The sequence below is a fragment of the Somniosus microcephalus genome, unplaced genomic scaffold, assembly GCF_052327205.1.
Source record: "Somniosus microcephalus isolate GS21.2 unplaced genomic scaffold, FLI_Smic_1.0 scaffold548, whole genome shotgun sequence".
Taxonomy (NCBI): domain Eukaryota; kingdom Metazoa; phylum Chordata; class Chondrichthyes; order Squaliformes; family Somniosidae; genus Somniosus; species Somniosus microcephalus.
The window spans coordinates 27,598-41,780 of NW_028225735.1; positions in this window are offsets into that span (position 1 = coordinate 27,598).

Here is a 14,183-nt window from a genome sequence, read left to right on the forward strand (position 1 = left end):
TTAAATAAGGGTGTTACATTAGCAGTTTTCCAGTCTGCCGGGACCTTTGCCGAGTCCAGGGAGTTTTGGAAAATTATTACCAATGTATCCACAATCCCTACTGCCACTTCCCTCAAGACCCTAGGATGTAAGCCATCAGGTCCAGGTGATTTATCCGCCTTGAGTCCCATTATTTTACCGAGTACCACTTCCTTAGTGATTTTGATCGTGTTTAGCTCCTCCCCCCCCTTTAGCCCCCTGTTTGTCCAGTGTTGGGATATTCTTAGTGTCTTCTACTGTAAAGACTGATGTAAAATATTCATTCAGTGTTTTTGCCATCTCCATATTTCCCACCATTAATTTCCCGGTCTCATCCTCTAAGGGACCAACATTTACTTTAGCCACCCTTTTTCTTTTTATATAACTATAAAAACTCTTACTATCTGTTTTTATATTTTTTGCTCATTTACTTTCATAATCTATCTTCCCTTTCTTAATCAATCTTTTTGTTATTTTTTGCTGTCTTTTAAAGTTTTCCCAATCCTCTATCCTCCCACTAGATTTGGCTACCTTATATGCCCTTGTTTTTAATCGAATACTATCCTTAATTTCTTTACTTAGCCATGGATGGCTGTCTTTTCTTTTACACCCTTTTCTTCTCAGTGGAATATATTTTTTTTGGAAGTTGTAAAATAACTCCTTAAATGTACACCACTGATCATGTATTGTGTTACCCTTTAATCTATTTTCCCAATCCACTCTACTCAATTCCGCTCTCATACCTTCATAGTCTCCTTTATTCAAGCTTAGCACGCTTGTTTGAGATCCAACCTTCTCACCCTCTAATTGAATATGGAATTCAACCATGTTATGGTCACTCATTCCAAGGGGATCCTTTACTAGGACATTTTTAATTAATCCCGTCTCGTTACACAGGACCAGATCTAAGGTTGCTTGCCCCCTGATTGGTTCAGTTACATACTGCTCAAGAAACCCATCCCTAATACACTCAATGAACTCATCCTCAAGGCAGCCCTGCCCAATTTGATTTGTCCAATTAATATGATAGTTAAAATCCCCCATAATTATAGATGTTCCCTTATTACAAGCCTCAACTATTTCCTGATTGATACTCCGTCCAACAGAGTTGCCACTGTTCGGCGGCCTTTCGACTACGCCCACTAGTGTTTTTTGCCCCTTATTATTCCTTACCTCCACCCAAACTGTTTCACTATCCAGATCTTTTGACCCAATATCATTTCTCTGTATTACAGTGATTCCTTCCTTTATTAACATAGCCACCCCACCTCCCCTTCCTTCCTGCCTGTCCTTCCTGATCGTTAAATAACCTGGTATGTTTAATTCCCAGGCATTGTCACCCTGCAGCCATGTTTCTGTAATGGCCACAAGAGCATACCCATATGTAGTTATTTGTGCCATTAACTCGTCTATTTTGTTACGAATGCTACGTGCATCCCCCTTTCTTTGAGGTTAAACAAAATCAGTATCAATCAATATCAATCAATCATAATGACATATACATCTTCAGAACAGTCAATACATTTTCAATATAGTTTTCTTTGTATTCAAAGATTAAGTCTAGCAGGCTTTTTTACTTCATGTGTGGATCTTCTCAGCACAGGTAAGTCTGATGTGTTTTCATGAGAGCCTGTATGTGTGTTTGTGTTAGATTGTTCTGGTGGTGATTGACAAGATTCAGTTTTGGCATTGTCATCGATTTGCTCTTGAATAGTTTCTTGTGTTTTGAGGAGGGAACGGCGGTTCCTCCTGAGAATCTGTCCTTCCTCAGTTCTAACAGTGTATGACCTTGGTCCTACTTCCTCAAGAACTGTAGCTTTCCTGGTCAATATCAATCAATCCTGACAACATCATCCCTTGTCAATGGTTTCAGAGTTTTGGATGACTTGTCATAGTATGATTTCTGTTTCAGCTTTAACAGTTGAAGTCTCTGTCTCAGTTCCTTACTCTGCTTTTCTTTTGCACAGCAGGGTAGCGTGGTACGCAACTTGCGACCCATTAGGAGTTCAGCAGGTGAAAAACCAACGTCTAAAGGTGAGGCTCGGTAGCTCAGCAGGGCGAGATAAGGATCAGACTTGCTTTCTGTTGCTTTCTTCAGTAGCTGTTTGAGAACTTGAACACCTTTCTCTGCCTTACCATTCGACTGAGCATACAGAGGACTGGATGTGATGTGTTGAAAGTCATAATGTGCTGCAAACTGTTGCCACTCCTTACAGTTGAAGCACGGACCATTGTCGCTAACGGCAATCCTGGGAATTCCATATCTGGCGAAGATGGATTTCACATGCATTATGACACTGCTTGCTGTGGTGCTTGAGAGCAGCGCCATCTCAGGATAGTTAGAATAGTAGTCAATCACTAATAGATATTCTTTACCATTTAAATGAAAAAGGTCCATACCAACCTTTTGCCATGGTGCTGTTGGTAAGTCAGCTACTATCATTGGTTCCTTTGCTTGTTTGTTTTGGTGTTCCTGACATGTCTCACATTCGCCTATCATGTTCTCAATGTCCTTATTTATGCCAGGCCAATAAACAGTGTCTCTTGCTCACCTTTTGCATTTTTCAATTCCGAGGTGTCCCTCATGAATCCTTTTGAGCATGTCTTGACGTAGAGCCTGTGGAATGACTATTCTGTTCTGTTTTAGTAATAGTCCACTTGCGACACTCAACTCTGACCTGATGTGATCGTACTTTGGACAGGAACCTTTTGGCCAACCATTGTGAATGTTCTCTATTACTGTTTGTAACACTGTGGCCTAGAAATTCAGTTGGGCGCGCCAGCCGTTAGCGCCTTAGGAGGAGTAGATCTCGAGCGCTAGGCGCTTAGCGCCCGGGTGCAGCGCGATCTGCGCCTCGCTCCAACTTCAGTAGACATTTAGCGCCGACGCAAAGTCTTAGCGCGCGCCCTGCTGCGCGCGCAGATCATGACGTCATTTTGTTGTGCAACGCCCTTTGTGCGCCCGGAACCGGAGCGTCACTCGCGCCGCCCCATTGTGCGCCGGGCGGCCCTAACGACTGTGAAGTGGAACGGTACACAGCCGAGGCGCGCCGCGGGGAGCGCAAATTAAAGGGCACTTACCCTGCACTATAAAGGCCAGCCATTTTGCAGCATTCACTCTTGTGCAACGGTTTTTTGGAGAGAGACCAAGGAGGAGAGCTTACTGCTTTGGCCCAACACTAGGACAGGTATTTTTGGCTCAGGCCAGAGCTTAGCAATTATCTTTGCCTTCATTGAGATCTCAGTGTTTGCCAGCATATAATGGGGGCTGCATTGGGTGCCAACGCTGAGTTTCAGCCTTATGCCGGAAGGGCTTACAGACGCTGTGAGAGAGTGGCAGCCCTGGCTAGGCGCAGAGGGGGCAACAGGCGTCGCCAAGTGAGGCCTTACCCACCCAGGGTATACCGCCAGCAGTCCTCCTATCTGACCATGTCTGCCGCGCAGTGTGTTAGGAGGCTGCGATTCAGAAGGGAGGTGGTTGCAGACATCTGCCAGCTGCTGCACAGAGATCTGCGTCCACAGCTGATGCGCAGGATGTCTCTGTCGGTGGCAGTGAAGGTGACGGTGGCTGTCAACTTCTATGCCACCGGCTCCTTCCAATCCGCTGCTGGGGACATCGCTAACATCTCCCAGTTCGCCGTGCATTGCTGCATCCGCCAGGTGACCAACGCCATTTTCAGAAGGAGACGTCAATTCATCTCCTTCCCCATGACCCTGGACAAGCAGCAGCAGCGTGCAGTGGGATTTGCAAGAATAGCGGGCTTCCCCATGGTGCAGGGCGCCATTGACTGCACGCATGTGGCTTTGCGGGCACCTCTGGAGCATGCCGAGGATTACCGCAACCGGAAGGGCTACCATTCCCTCAACGTACAGCTGGTGTGTGACCACAGGCAGCGCATCCTAGCTGTCAATGCCCGCTTTCCAGGCAGCAGCCACGATGCCTTTATCCTGCGACAGACAACTGTGGCTGACATGTTCCAGGCACAGCCTCACCCAAGAGGATGGCTTATCGGGGACAAAGGCTATCCTTTGTGTACCTGGCTCATGACCCCGCTCCGCGCGCCCACGACCCCTGCTGAAGAGGCATACAACGAGAGCCATCAAGCGACTAGGAACATCATAGAACAAACAATCGGCGTCCTCAAGCAACGGTTCCGCTGTCTGGATCGCTCCGGGGGAGCCCTCCAGTATTCGCAGGAGCGAGTCTCCCAATTCGTCGTCGTTTGCTGCATGCTGCACAACCTGGCTATCCGCAGGACTCAGGCACTGCCACCTCACATTGGACCACCACCTCAGGAGGAGGAGCAGGAGGAGGACGAGGAGTACCAGCCCAGGAGGGAGGCAGAAGGTCCAAGGGCCGCCCGTCGGCGGCTTATTAACCGTCACTTCTAGGCCCCCTGTCAGGGAATGGCTTGTGCCAATGAAAGAACATGATTGCAGCCGCTCCGCAAGCCGTCAGCCGGTTAAGGCAACAAACACTTCAAAGATCAAACATGGACAATGTGAATAAATAAAATGGTTTATTGTACAAACTCAGGGCCCTTCCCACATGAAAACCAAAAACAGACGAAACCCCCAAAAAACACTCACACACATGACTCACTCCCACAACCTGGGGAGCATTAACAAAAGATGTAAACAAAAATGGCCTTCATCCTCGGCCTTCACAAAACACACATTCCAGAAAACACAACATTTGGACACACCCTCTATTTAGTGGCCCGCGAGGGCGATGCCTTCTGCAAACTTTGGCGGCCCCTGCACGCCCTGCTGCTCCTCAAAGTGAGGCCATTGGCTGCTGCAAGGCTGGGGGCAGGCTCCTGAGGGGCACATGTCGTGACGGCAGATGCCCTTGGGGGTCGGCCTAGACGAGGTCTGGCCGTCGAGGGGCCGGCTGGTGAATGCTGCAGCTGTGGCTGGCCAGCATCAGTCGCTGCAGCAGCTCCTGGCAGCTCCACTGGGGGAGTGGCAGTGGCGGCTGGAGGAATGGGGGCAAGCTGGTGGATGGCAGGCGCTCGCTGGTCGCCTGAGACACTGGCACTCGGCCGGGCCAGCACTGCAGCATGCGCACCAATCTGCCGAGGGACAGACCTCTGTGCTGCTGCAGCACGCCGGGTGCCCTGGCGATGCCTGGCTGACACAGCGAGTGTGGCAGCAGTGAATGCCCGTGTTGACCTGTTCAGTGACCGCATCAGAGCACCCAGTGACTGCACGGCACCACTGATCACCTGGCCACTCGCTGCCTGAGCTGCCCCGAATTCCGCCCGACTGGTGGCCTGTGAGGCCCCGAACTCGGTCACAATCCGAGACAGGGACTCGATGGCCTCAGGCAACCGTGCCACTACCCCCATGAGCTCCGTGTGCCGGCGCTCCGAGTCCGCGGACAAGTCCTCGAGGCGGCGCATCTCCTCGGCGTTGGCCGTCTCCGGACTGGAGGCCGGACTCTCCCTCTGGGGAGAAGGCCGCCGAGCTGGCCGACCCTTCCTGCGTTGCTAGACGCCGCTGGGCCCAGCAATTGGACTCCCCTCCGACCCTTCCCCCCCTCTGGGGAGAAGGCCGCTGAGCTTCCACCCCCCTCCCGCGTTTCTGCAGGCCGCTGGTCCCAGGAGCTACCCTCCCCTCCGACACTTCCCCCACGCTCCCCTCCAGGGAAGACGTGTCCCCTACATTGGCATGGGTTGCCGCGGCTGAGGGTTCCCCTGATGGGCCGCCTTCCTCTTGCTCCTCCTCCTCCTCCTCTTCTGAGGGGCTGTCACTGGCAACTTCAGGGACCTCCTCCTCACCATCTGAAAGCAGGAAGGCACAAGAGTAGCTTTAGAGTGAGGAGAGGGCATCAGCGAGGGATGCATGAGTGGTGGCATTCAGCGCATTGGTCAGACAGTGGCAAAGGATGTAGATCTGATGCGCAAGTGGGACGAGAGAGGTCCAAAAGGTGATGTCCTTACCATTGGTGCCCAGAACAGGGTCGGCATCTCCAGATGCAACGGGGCCAATCACCCGGGCACCCATGATGCGCTCCACGCGATGTTGCAGCTCGGTGAGCGGCTGGATCTGGGGTCCGCCTCCCCCGGTCGCAGTCCGGCTCCTCTTATTATTGGCCAGCTTGGCCTGCAAGAGAAAGGACGGCCTCTAAGTACAGTGTGTAGCCCTGATCTTGTGTGCACTGCCTCCCATGGTCGAATAGCCTGGCCAGTGTGTAGCCCTGATCTTGTGTGCACTGCCTCCCATGGTCGAATAGCCTGGCCAGTGTGTAGCCCTGATCTTGTGTGCACTGCCTCCCATGGTCGAATAGCCTGGCCAGTGTGTAGCCCTGATCTTGTGTGCACTGCCTCCCATGGTCGAATAGCCTGGCCAGTTTGTTAAGTGCACAATGTGCAATTGATGTTCATGAGTGTCCCATAGCTGCTGCATGAGGGCTGGCCATTAGGTCTTTCAGGTCCCTTTGCCCATAATGTGAGGTGCACATGCAAGGATGAGGAGGACACTGGAAAGGGTACTCACCCTGACAATCCTGGCGAGGTCATTTAGCTTTTTGCGGCATTGGACACCGCTCCTGGGGACCTCGCTGTTGGATGACACCTTGGTGGCGACATGCCTCCAGGCTCTCCGGTAGACGCGGGCCGGCGGCTTCCTGCCATTGTCCGGAAACAAAATATGGCATCTCTTCTCCACAGCACCAACTAGCACCCTCAGATCAAGCTCTGAGAAGCGCTGCGCTTGTTCACGAGCCTTCTCCATGGTTTCAGGCGCTATTTGGGTCCAGCAGCAGTGTTCAGGCCTAGCTGCAGGGCTCCACTATCCAGGGCGTGGCAGCAGACCAAGTCGACCCTTCCCCCTTAAGAGCTGGCCGGCGCCAGGGTATCTGCTGTCAATCAAGAAATGGCCGCACCTGCGCTGCGCCCTGCCTCGGCGCTCTCGCTCAGCACCTCCGGCTTAGCGCCTAAAGAGATTCGTGCATCGCCAGTTTTAGCGCTCGAGCAAACTCTTAGGGCGAAGCTAATGAATATCGGAGAAGTGGCCTCGAATTTGCGTCGGGCGCAAACTTTAGCGGCCGCCCGACTTTACCGCCCCAAAAGTGGCTATAATGAATTTCTAGGCCTGTATCTTTTACTGTTTCTTCTGCTATTTGCTTTGATTTTGTGTCTGACACGGGCAGCGCAGCAGTGACCATACTCACATGAACATCCACGTCTTCCTCAGTAGAGCTCACATGACTCATTGTGGGTGCTCGGGATAGTGCATCTGCTAACACTATGTATTTGCCTGGTGTGTAGATCAGTTCAAAGTCATATCTTTGCAGCTTCATCATGAGTCGTTGAATCCTTGGAGACATCTCATTCAGGTTCTTTTTTATGATGGCAACCAGTGGGCTGTGGTCTGTCTCAACTGTGAAGGTGGGAAGTCCATATATGTAGCCATGGAACTTTTCTAGTCCAACTACCAAGCCTAGACATTCCTTTTCAATCTGGGCGTATCGACACTCAGAATCAGTCATAGACCTGGAGGCATAGGCAACAGGCTTCCAATCTTCACCCTCTGCTTGTAGCAAGACCGCACCTAGGCCATCTTTTGATGCATCCATTGACACTTTGATTCTCTTTGTTGGGTCAAAGAAGGTGAGTACAGGTGTGGTTGTCAGCACTGTTTTGAGTTTCATCCACTCTTGTTCATGTCTTTCTGTCCATGCAAACTCATTTGTTTTATGTAGCAGGTCTCGCAGACAGGCTGTCTTGGCTGACAAGTTAGGAATGTAAGAAGTCACACAACACCAGGTTATAGTCCAACAGTTTTATTTGAAATCACAAGCTTTCGGAGCGCTGCTCCTTCGTCAGGTGAAGTGGAGAGATGCATAAAGACACAACTTATATAGTCAGAGAATAATGCCAGATGATTACAGGTAATCTTTCTAACTGTCATTTATCGCACCTCGGCAGAGAGATAATCACAGCGATCAAAGGCGTGAATTGTGTCCAAACAGGTTAGTCAGGAAAACATTACATTAAAGAACAATGAGGTGGGGTCACAAGAGGTCAAACGTTGCAGATGCTGGGGTCTGTATGAAAAACAAAAAACAGACAAAAAAACATTAAAATTTTTTTTTTTTTGCTGGAAATCACAGCAGGTCCGGCCGCATCTGTGTAGGGAGAACAAGCCAATGACGACTCGAGTCTGGGTGACCCTACATCAGGTGGAGTTACATGTAGCGTGACATGAACCCAAGATCGCGGTTGAGGCCGTCCTCATGAGTGCGGAACTTGGCTATCAGTTTCTGCTCGACGATTTTGCGTTGTGTGTCTCGAAGGCCGCCTTGGAGAATGCTTACCCGAAGATCGGAGGCTGAATGTCCTTGACTGCTGAAGTGTTCCCCGACTGGGAGGGAACACTCCTGCCTGGCGATTGTTGCGCGGTGTCCGTTCATCCGTTGTCGCAGTGTCTGCATGGTCTCGCCGATGTACCATGCTCCGGGGCATCCTTTCCTGCAATGTATGAGGTAGACAACGTTGGCCGAGTCACATGAGTATGTACCATGTACCTGGTGGGTGGTGTCCTCACGTGTGATGATGGTATCTGTGTTGATGATCTGGCATGTCTTGCAGAGGTTGCCGTGGCAGGGTTGTGTGGTGTCGTGGTCGCTGTTCTCCTGAAAGCTGGGTAATTTGTTGCGAACAATGGTCTGTTTGAGGTTAGGCGGCTGTTTGAAGGTGAGTCGTGGAGGTGTGGGGATGGCCTTTGTGAGGTGTTCGTTGTCATCGATGACATGTTGAAGGCTGCGAAGAACATGACATAGTTTCTCCGCTCCGGGGAAGTATTGGACGATGAAGGGTACTCTGTTGGTTTTTTGTCTTTTTTGTTTTTCATACAGACCCCAGCATCTACAACATTTGACCTCTTGTGACCCCACCTCATTGTTCTTTGATGTAATGTTTTCCTGACTAACCTGTTTGGACACAATTCATACCTTTGATCGCTGTGATTATCTCTCTGCCGAGGTGCGATAAATGGCAGTTAGAAAGATTACCTGTAATCATCTGGCATTATTCTCTGACTATATAAGCTGTGTCTTTATGCATCTCTCCACTTCACCTGATGAAGGAGCAGCGCTCCGAAAGCTTGTGATTTCAAATAAAACTGTTGGACTATAACCTGGTGTTGTGTGACTTCTTACATTTGTCCACCCCAGTCCAACTCCGGCATCTCCACACCAAAGTTAGGAATGAACTTTCCAATGAAGTTTATCATCCCCATGATGTGTAGCACTCCTTTTTTGTCAGTGGGTCGGGGCATGTTGAGTATGGCGTTTACTTTTTCCATATCTGGCTCTATTCCTTTACCAGATAGATTATCTCCTAGGAAAGTGACTTCCTGGACGCCAAACTGACACTTGGCTTTGTTGAGCTTCAGTCCATTCCGGCGTATGCTCTGCAGCACTTTAGTCATTCTCTCATTGTGTTCTTTCAGTGTGGAGTCCCAGATGATGATGTCATCAACATAGACCCGAACTCCTTCCAGACCTTCAATTATGTGTTCCATCGCTCTATGAAAGATTTCAGATGCAGATATTATCCCGAAAGGCATTCTGAGGAAACAATGGTGTGTTGAAGGTACAGTATTTGGTGCTCTCTTCATCCAGTTTTAGTTGCCAAAATCCTTGTGAGGCATCGAGCTTTGTGAAGTATCTGGCACCTGACATTTCACTGGTGATTTCTTCTCACTTGGGAATCTGGTAGTGTTCACATTTTATGTTTACATTTAAGTCCTTTGGATCCATGCATATTCTTAGATCATTGTTCTTTTTCTTTACACATTACATGGAGTTAACCCAGCCTGTTGGCTCTTCGACTTTCCTGATGACTCCTAGTGTGGTCATTCTGTCCAGTTCTTTCTTGAGCCGGTCACGCAGGGGTGCTGGAACTCTCCATGGAGCATGTACCACTAGCTGAGCATCCTCCTTTAGCTGGATCTTGTATGTGAATGGTAGAACTCCAAATCCTTTGAACACATCCTGGAAATTACTCACTACAGAATCCATCGAGTCATCTGGTCTGCTTATGGCTCAGTTTATATGGTAGACTCTCTTGACCAGTTCTAAGTCCTCACAAGCTTTGTCACCCAGTAGTGAATCATGTCCTTCAGCCACAACAGGAAACATGAGATGATGCACTTTGTCTTTGACTGTCACTTTAAGTCTGCATACACCTAAGCTATCTAATTTCTGTCCATTATAGTTCTTCAGTAGTACTGACTTTTTCTGTATTTTGGGCTTTTCTTTCATATTTTTAATATCAGTCATACTGATTAAGTTTGCTTTTGCCCCAGTGTCTAGTTTCAATGTAACTAATGCTCCATTTACCTGCAGTGACATTATCCATTTGTCCTCTTTTACTGTATTAACTTTATGTTCAGCATTGTCCATTCCTGAGGGCTGCACATTTTCTGTATCCTTTTTGATATTGTCACATGACACCATTCCTACAAAAAATGTCTCACTTAAATCAGTGTCCTCAGTCACATTGACTTGGACTTGTTGCCCTTTCTTTGTTTTTACTTTTGAAAAGCATTGTTTGGCAAAGTGATTCTTTCCATGACATTTTGTGCACATTTTTCCAAATGCTGGGCATTGTCGTGACTGGTGTTTGTAACCACAGCGTTTACAATTAAAAATTCCTTCCTCTGATTGCTTTTCATTTCTGTTCTGCCCATGTTTCTTCCCCTTGTAGGATACAGCACCGAAAGCAGCACAGTCACTCATTACAGTCGCATCATTATTAATTTCACTGAAAGTCTTTGCGTGCTTCTGAGCTAGCTCACTGGCATGGCATATTTTCACAGCATTCTCCAATGTTAGTTTGGTTTCTCTCAACAAATGTTCCCTGACCTTTTTATCATGAATACCAAACACAATCTGGTCACGAATCATGGATGATTTCAGCTCAGAGAAATTACATGTCTGTGCTTTCAGTTTTAGAACGGTCACAAAGCTATCAAAAGTCTCATTTTGCTGCTGTGTCTGTGAACAGAACACGTACCTCTCATAGGTCTCATTCTTTTTGGGAGAACAATGTGTATCAAATTTCTTTAGCACATCGTCCAATTTTTCTCTGTTCTCCTCTTGATCAAATACAAATGTATTAAATAACTCTATCGCCTGCGGGCCTGCAACCGTGAACAGCAATGCTATTTTCCTTGAGTCTGGCTTCGTACCGAATCCGATGGCAGCAATATAGAGTTCGAATTGTTGTTTGAAAGTCCGCCAATTGCAGTCGACATTCCCCGTGAGTTTCAAACCCTCCGGTGGCTTCAAATTCTCCATGTCACGTTTCACAATATTCAGCAGATTTTTACCAATCCTGGTACCATGTTATGTTCATTAATAACTAGATGTTTTCATTATGAACAGCTAGCTTGGAGCTAGTCATTTATTCAGCCATGTGGACTAGTGTGCAGGCCTCCATCTTGACTACTGCCTTGTGGGTAGCCTGGTGCATCGTGGGTAGCCCACACTTATATACATACAGCTCCACCTAGTGTACCATTCTAGAATGACAGGTTACTGATCATTACACCCCCTTTCCCAGCCTCTACGCTTGCTTGAAAATCTGTTCCATTTCCTGCTTTTTTCCAGTTCTGACGAAAGGTCATCGACCTGAAATGTTAACTCTGTTTCTCTCTTCACAGATGCTGCCTGACCTGTTTAGTTTCTCCAGCATTTCCTGTTTTTATTTCAGATTTCCAGCATCTGCAGTATTTTCTGTTTGTTGAAGTAGACATTAGGAAAGGTGACCAAAAGCTTGTTCAAAGAGGTAGGTTTTAAGGAGCATCTTAAAGGAGGAGAGAGTGGTAGAGAAGCGGAGATGTTTAGGAAGAGAATTCCAGAGCTTGGAGCCTAGGCATGGAGGGTTGTAGGGCTGGAGGAGGTTACAGAGATCGGGAGGGGTGAGACCATGGAGCAGGAAGGTGCAGGAACAGGAACAGGCCATTGCTGACTCGTGCTCAGATTGAACACATCAGCCATGGGCCTAATGGTCTCCTCCTGTGCCAGAAACACACAGGAAAGAGGCTGTTTACCACGTCTTATCTTACAGGTTGGAACTTTCAGGTGACGTCATCAGGAATGTGGGTGTCCTTCATTCGGTCTTATCTTACAGATTGCAGCTTTCCTGGTCGCTGCTGTCCCTCTGCGCCTTGCCTGCTGTCTCTCACCATTCTTCAATATTTTTCCTGGGGTATTTTGAATGCTGCGCTTCATCCCGCTGTACCAGTACTCTTGTGACAATGGATTCCGTTTCCTAATAGTCGGTTATGCGCATGTCTGTCTTCAGTATCTTCAAAAATCATGGGACGCATTCGCAGCTTGGAAGACACTCAAGAGGCTGAAGATCCCAGTTTTGACACTGACCATTGTAATCTGCACATAAGTCTACTGGAGATGGAAAATATTGGGCTGGATTTTCTGAATGGGAAGCTTTTGGAGGCGGGACTGCTGTTTGCGGGGTTTCAGTCCCGCCTCTGTCAACTTGTGGCCAACCAGCGGGAATTTCCCCTGATTGACCTTGTTAAGCCCACCCGGCAGGCTCAGCAGGCCAATTAGGGGGAAGTCAGTGACAGAGCATGTCAACGTATGACGTGTCATCTGTCAAGAACTTCTGAAAGAAGAAATGTTCTCATTTGACAGCTCTGCGAAGCTGTCAAACACTGACATTCTGTGTAGTTGGATGAGCCCTTGTGTTCCGGACTCATCAATCCTTTCTACTTTGCAGAAATCAGCTGGCTGTTGGATCGGAGGATGCAACAGCCAGTCTGTGGTCTCTGCAATGGAGATGTCGGGGACTCCGCCTCCACAGCAGCTGAAGGCTGCAGGTAGAAACAAAGGTAAGTTAACATTTTCGAACACTTTACACTCACCTCACACACTTACCACTCCACACTTGCACCCATCACTCACCTCTACATCACACTTTCAGACCCCCTCCGACCCCGCAGACCTCCTATTTGCCTCCTACACCCCGGCGGGTTTTCCCCAGGTCAGGAAGCCCGCACTTCAGGACAAAAAATCTTATTTTTTGCCTGTTAAATACCTGCTAACAGGCAGTTAATAGGCTTTAATCCCTTCCCGCCTCCAAGGAGACGGGACCTGGAGCAGGACGGCTTCCCGCCTCCTGGCAAGAGGCCACGGAGGCGGGTTGGGGCGGGTTTGCCACCTGCCCCCAAATTCTGCAACTTTCCCAGCAGTCCCGCCTACAGCCCTATGTCTCAGACATAAAAACAAATTATTAATTTTAAGCAAGGAAATTTAGTGAGCAAGCAGTTTTCATCTAAGCCATAAAAGGCATTAAAATATCAGGACAGATGTCCAGAAGCTTCACCAAAGAGGTTGGTTTTATGGAGCATCTTAAAAGAGGAGAGAGAGGTAGTGAGGCAGAGAGAATAGGGAGGGAATTCTAGAGCTTAGGGCCCAGGCAGCTGAAGGCACAGCTGTCAATGGTGGAGAGATTAAAATCGGGGACACGCAAGAGGCCGAAATTGGAAGAGCGCAGAGATGTCGAAGGCTTGTGCAGTTGGAGGAGGCTACAGAGGGGGTGGGGGGGGGTGGTGTGGGGCTGGCGGGGGGTGGGGGGGGTGGGGGGTTGGCCACGGAGCGATTTGAAAACAAGAATGAGAATCTTTAAATTAAGGTGTTGTCGAATGGGTGCCAGTGAAGGTCAGCAAGCACACACACACACCCTGAATCATCCCCATACACACACAGGCTGGAATTTTACCAGCGCTCAGAGTGTGGGTTAGGAGGCGGGTCTGCTGTCACAATCACAAAGATTGATAGCGGGCCGCAATTCCACTGTAAAACCACCTCCTTGCCAGTTTCCCAAGTGTCGGGTCTGTCATCCCTGAACAGACCCGACACCAAGCAGTGGGTCAGCCAATTTAGATGGTTAAAAGCTTATTAAAAGGTAGTTAAGAACCATTTTCCCATGTACTTACCATTTTACCAGGTTTTCACTGAGGTTCCCAAAGAGCGGCCATCACGTCTGGTAAGTCTGTCGGGTTCTCAATTACTCTCCATTGCTGTGAATAGGTGACAGCTGCACACGTGGTATAAAACCTTCCATTTTTTAGCTGTTCACTTCCCAATCTTAGAAGCTGGAGCCTTCATGATTTGGAACCCACTT